This window comes from Podarcis bocagei, assembly GCF_964188305.1.
Source record: "Podarcis bocagei genome assembly, chromosome: 6".
NCBI classification, from domain to species: domain Eukaryota; kingdom Metazoa; phylum Chordata; class Lepidosauria; order Squamata; family Lacertidae; genus Podarcis; species Podarcis bocagei.
Genome location: NC_138130.1, coordinates 47,870,472 through 47,876,770, shown reverse-complemented (window position 1 = coordinate 47,876,770; position 6,299 = coordinate 47,870,472). Strand labels below are relative to the sequence as shown.

The 6,299-nt window shown below is 43.2% G+C and overlaps 1 long non-coding RNA gene across 1 annotated transcript; it reads right to left on the bottom strand.

Annotated features, from left to right (window-relative positions):
* Positions 1–2,165: 2,165 nt before the first annotated feature.
* Positions 2,166–4,895, bottom strand: LOC308588560. The gene is made up of 2 exons (XR_014008819.1): positions 4,579–4,895; positions 2,166–4,062 (listed from the first exon to the last, which is right to left on the bottom strand). It is a non-coding gene; the product is annotated as an uncharacterized lncRNA (long non-coding RNA).
* Between the last annotated feature and the right edge of the window lie 1,404 nt (positions 4,896–6,299).

Below are 6,299 nucleotides of genomic sequence, written 5' to 3'. Positions count from 1 at the left end.
CAGCTGAGGAGCAGGGTAAGGGGACTCTGCGCCTGCCAGTGTATCTGCTGTGATGTGTCTGTAAGCAAGATATCAGATCTCCGCCCCTTTCTGCTTTGAAAAAGACATTAAAAACAAAACAACAAAACAAAACAAAACATGGCCTTTAGTGGCTAATTATGACTTTGGCTTAAGGAATGTATTGTAGACTGGCTCTGAAATATTATAATTATGCTGATCATTATGATTGTATGACTCACGCTGTCTTTTAATAGTGCTGTGGAGGAAATGGGTGTATAAAATAGCTTTAATATTATATTGTATCATGCACGTGTTAACAAATAATATGGAAACCACTTTGGGGGGCATATTTTGCCCGAGAAGCAGTCTAAAGATCCACTGCACATTATAGTCTGCCTGTAGAAAAGCTGGCACACAGAAGCAATTTTGAGGTCCCATGTAACACTTGTACAGTGTTTGTCCTGAGTGTGCAACAGAAACAAAACCTGCAAGAGAGCAAGCATAATAGTTAACAGCATGAGGCAGGAGATGTTACAATTCTCAACTGGGCAATAAACTTACTGCATCCAACAAACCACTATCCTCATTCTTTCCACCCCAGGGTTTATTAGTGAAGAATCTTGCGCCACATTAAAGAGCGAACAAATGTATTATTATTTCATAAGCTCCCACTGACCAAAATCCGCTTCATCAGATGCATTATCTGACAATATCATGTTGTTTATTTGATACACTATATAACTGGCCTAAGTACATAGGTGCATTGTATGGATTACAAAGATAATGCTTGTGAGGCACACAGGGTAGTATTCAACTAAGCTTTACTCAGAATAGACCCACTGAAATGAACAGACCTAATTTTGTCATGTTCATTAAATCCGGTGGGTCTACTTACTATGAGAAAAAGACAACTGAATACCGGCCATGGAGTGTTAAGGAACAGCACTATAAAACAGTGAAATTAATGTAAGATGCTGATCTAGCAGCTCATTAAATGATTCGCTACCGATCCTCATTTTGCTGCATGGTTCTACCCTGCACTGCCCTCCACTGGTCTACATGGATGGTTGGAACTACAGGGTATTCAACAAGAACTGAAGTTTCAGGGCAGTGGGCAGGGGATGGGAGGCAACAGAGCACACTGCCTGTCTCCAGGACAGCTCCCCTTGTTTCTAGCTGTATCTTACTGTGTTCATCAGGGAGTCACCATCACATTGACTGTTGTGTTTCTCTCTCTCTCAGACAAGAAGACAGCAGAACAGAGTCACACACCACAGAGCTAGAAAAAGAAAGCCAGATGGCAGAAACTAAGCTGCCAACTAAAAATATCACTCTCGTTTCAGACAATGCTTGAAATGCTTTCTCATGTCAATTTAACATTTGTTATTATTAGAGCACCTAAAATTGATAGGCACCGTACAAATGTTAGGGGCAACACATAAGCCCCATAAGCTTGTGGTCTTAAATCCAAAGCCTGCCCATCAAAATATTGTTTTCAACTTCAGTATGGAATAAAATTGAAATCATGAATTTATTAATTTATACTAGACTGGTTGTCAAAAGAGTGCTTCTGAAATAAACAGGCTCTGTGCTACTGTTCAGAAGTTAGTTCTAGTAAAATCAATGGAATTTGCTTCAAATAAATATATTTTTAATTTACTGCTTTTCCATCCTAGGGAGATTGAGGTGGTCTACATGGTTCTCCTACTTCCTGTTTTATCCTACAACAACCCAGTGAGGTAGGTTAGACTGGCCCAAGGCCACCCAGCAAGCTTCATGACTGAATCGGGTTTTAAACTCTCCTCTCCCAGGTCCTAGTCCAACACTCTAACCACTACACCACACTGACTCTTCATTGGAACGCAATGATCAAGTTTGATGTATGTCAAAGAATGTGCTTATTTCTTGTTCCCACCTCTTTCCAGCTCTGTCTGAATGGCAGCCACTCCCTCATAGTCCAGAGAGCAGCATATCATGTGTAACAGTCATAAACCTATTCATCAGAAAGTTCCCCCATCTAACAAATGAGATGTGGTGATTGAAAGTTTTGTGTAACAAATGGAAAATTCACATTGATTTTGCAACACTTTGATCATATGAAAATGCCTGTCAGAGGGGTATTGCCAAGATTTTAGTTCATTTAGAATTTCCCCTCCTTTTCTTTCTCTGGTTATGTAAAACCAGAGTTTTCCTGTATCCACAGACAATCTTTTCAGACTTGACTCCAGCTCCTCCTGGCCTCTATCTACACTAGGGATAAGGAGAAATAGGATTCAGTTTGCATTCAAAGGCAAATCTACATAATATTCCAAAAGAATATTTGCACTTTCCTGAATTTTGCAATGCAATTCTCTGGCCAAGTAATGTGTGCAAAAATGCAGATATTAAAACAGCACACAACAGTGCATTCCATTTGGGAAAACTGCTTTGCAAAGATGCACATATTGAGCAGAAATGTGTATATTAGAAGAAAGTCACACTAAAACTAATGAATTTTCATGAGGTCTCTACAAATATATATAAAAAACTGGTGCGAAAATGCAGAGAACTGAACTCCAGAGTGGGAAAATGAGAAACTAAGAAAAACTGAAATTGACAAATTCACTCACCCCTAGTCCACACAGAGAGGTCAGTCTTCACTATCACACCTCCTTGAATCCAGATTATGTTAAAGGGGAATACTGAAGAAAATACACATTTCAGAGGTAAAATGTGTGCCATGTATTTGTGTTTGAATTTAGTAAAAAAAAATTGAATACAGCCTGACCTAGAAAAGAAGTAGGGTTTTAAGGTAGATCATGCATAAATGAAGTACATGATCAGAAGCAGTCAAGAAGAACAGTTTGACAATTGGTGAGGTTTTGGCAATAGGCTGCATGAGTTTAAGCAAACCCAGCACTGAAATTTACAACGCTGCTGATCAGATGTATATCGTGTAATGTCTTACCATTTCCCCTCTCTCCTGCTCTCCCTACTAATTCATATACAATGTGTCCCCTTTTTGTTTGCTTTTAGAATTTCAAGCACGCCCTGCTACCTCAATAAGACACACAGGAAGAAAGCAGTGAGCCCTCAATCTTATCCTGGCTGAGTTTCCATAAATGATTTATAAGAAACCAAATGGCTAGAGCGGGGAGGGGGTGGGGAGGAACACAAAAGAAAAGGAAACAGGACCTACAAATTGCAGGAGGAGATTGTCATGTGTTTCCACGCCAGGCATGAAGAAAGAGTGCCATTGGTGAACAGCAAGATAGGGACAGGGGCTGCACACATTTTAAACATGGAACGGAGATTGCTTTCCCCCACTTATTAAAGGCACAAATGCCAACCAAACATATTGGAATATCTGGAGGATCAAGGACAAGTCTGGCAGACAGATTCTACAGATCATACTTGGGAGGTATGCAAGATTGTGTGTCAGAATTGGGTCTGGACTTCAGTTTGCACAAATGAAGACAATAGTGCCCACTATGCTGAAATATGCAGAAAGGAAACGATACTCGCTGAAGCATACCTGAGAGCTCAAGTTAGCGGGGGTGGGTGGCAAATGAACCGATTAAGGAGACAGAACAACATTCAGGAGATCCTGATGGCAGCTTTATGAGCTCTAACACTGGGACTTATGGGGGAAAGCAGATTTTAAACATTTTGAATAAAGCATATAGTATATTTTTTGTTTCCAGGCTCAGAGCAGAACTCACAGTTGCCATGTGACAGCAACAGTCCATCGGCAGGGAAACCTTATTTGTTTAAAGTTACCTTGGACTTTGCTTTACAAGGTTCTGTTGTTTGTATAACTAAATGTCACATTTAGTTGGAGTTCTGTGCACTGGAGATTATTATACCTGTTCTTGTGATGTTGCTGTAAAGACACTAAACCACCCCCCCCCAAAAAAACCCCAATAAGATGGTGCAGTGCCTAAATTTGAACTCCTGTAAAGCAACTATTCTTCAATTAATCTTCATTATAGTCATCTGGAAGGTTGAAACTGCATTTTGATTACTGAGGAGTGTGTTTCTCATTGGCCTTTAGCGCCTTAAATTCAATTTGTTTCTGTCAGCCTAGGAGATTGAGGTATGAGAGGCACAGATGTAACACATAACCTTTGGATTTTTGTTTTTTTAGTGTTAACATTATGAAAAGCTATATGGAGAAGTCAGGCTTAATATTTACCATCACTCTTCATGATAATGTCACTCCCTAAATAAAGCACTGATTTTTAACTCTTGTGCTTTATAACTTGGAATTTCTATTTATTTATATGATTCTTGAATCCTAAGAGGAGGCCTGTGATAGGTTTTAATGGGCAAGTACAAACCACAGTATGCTGGCATGAATATGATGCCAAATGATGGATTGCTGAAAACCAGTTAGTAACCAGTTAATCAGTAGGGGAGGGAAGGACGGAGCACACAAGTCTGAGACTTCATCCAGGCTTGACCTCATAGAACCAACTTATGGTTTGGTATTATGTTCAAATCTTGGTGTCAGACTGAACCAGTAAAAGAAATCTGACCAGTGCAACAGGGAAAACACAAAGCACATTGGCCAAACGCATCTTGACATGTATGACTCACCTGTTTGACCCTCAGTACCTCCTATTTGAGAGACTTGAGCATTTCATATGCAACAGTTTTTCTACTTAAAGATGATCCAAGCATAGGAAAATCCCCATTTATGAAGCAGACCTAACTGAAATTGAGGTACATAACTTGTGTGTATGATACTCTTGCTTACAAATGCTCTTGGTTTCTAATGTGAAGGTAAAATATGTGCTAGCCAGAATTCTTACAAATTTATCTCTTTTACTTTCCCTTCGATTTTAACAACTATCAGATATTCACTTAAATATCAGCACAGAGGCATGGAGATTATTTAAGCCTTCTAACACGGTTAAATACCGTATTTTTCGCCCTATAAGACGCACTTTTTCCCCTCCAAAAATGAAGGGGAAATGTGGGTGCGTCTTATGGGGCGAATGCAGGCTTTCGCTGAAGCCTGGAGAGCGAGAGCGGTAGGTGCGCACCGACCCCTCTCGCTCTCCAGGCTTCGCGGACCTCTCCTCAAGCAGCGGGAACGTTCCCACTGCTTGGGGAGAGTTGCCGGCATCCCGAAGCCTGCAAGCGCTGATCCCAGCACGTGCAGGCTTCGCGGATCTCTCCCCAAGCAGCGGGAACGTTCCCACTGCTTGGGGAGAGTTGCCGGCATCCCGAAGCCTGCAAGCGCTGATCCCAGCACGTGCAGGCTTCGCGGATCTCTCCCCAAGCAGCGGGAACGTTCCCACTGCTTGGGGAGAGTTGCAGGCATCCCGAAGCCTGCGCGCGCTGATCCCAGCACGTGCAGGCTTCGCGGATCTCTCCCCAAGCAGCGGGAACGTTCCCACTGCTTGGGGAGAGTTGCAGGCATCCCGAAGCCTGCAAGCGCTGATCCCAGCACGTGCAGGCTTCGCGGATCTCTCCCCAAGCAGCGGGAACGTTCCCACTGCTTGGGGAGAGTTGCAGGCATCCCGAAGCCTGCAAGCGCTGATCCCAGCACGTGCAGGCTTCGCGGATCTCTCCCCAAGCAGCGGGAACGTTCCCACTGCTTGGGGAGAGTTGCAGGCATCCCGAAGCCTGCGCGCGCTGATCCCAGCACGCGCAGGCTTCGCGGATCTCTCCTCAAGCAGCGGGAACCACCGCTGGGCTCCCACGGCTTGCAGAGAGCTGCCTGTTTGGGGGCTGGGGTCGGGGGACGCTCGGGCTGCCCCAGCCCCGCGCCTGGGGGGGAAATTTTTTTCCCCTTTATTTCCCCCCCAAAAAACTAGGTGCGTCTTATGGGCCGGAGCGTCTTATGGGGCGCAAAATACGGTATTCTCAGAGATGCGTTCTCAGGTGTTATGTTTGATAAATTAATTTATTGGCCAAAAATATAATAAAATTGAATTAACTGTGCCACAGTCATATGGTGCTTAAAGTATGCTTCAGATTAGTGCTAAAACAAATCCATAGTAAAATGAGATCTAAGACGAATGTGATAAGCACTAGAAATATCTAAACCCATTGCTTCCCAGCCAACCCTTGTTCCTTTCTCCTTCTCCAACTGACAAAATTCATTGCCAATTTGCTACCAAGGTCTGAATACTGCTGTATAAAGCCCTAAACAACTTGGTGGGGCCCAAATATCTGAAGGAGCACCTCCTCCTCCATCACCCTGCCTAGGGAGAACCGGAGGGGATAGCTGGTAGTGTGGCCACCCTCTGTGATTGGCTGGGCAGCAGAGCATGAGACAGCCTTCTTTGTGATGGTCCCCCAAGTAGAAG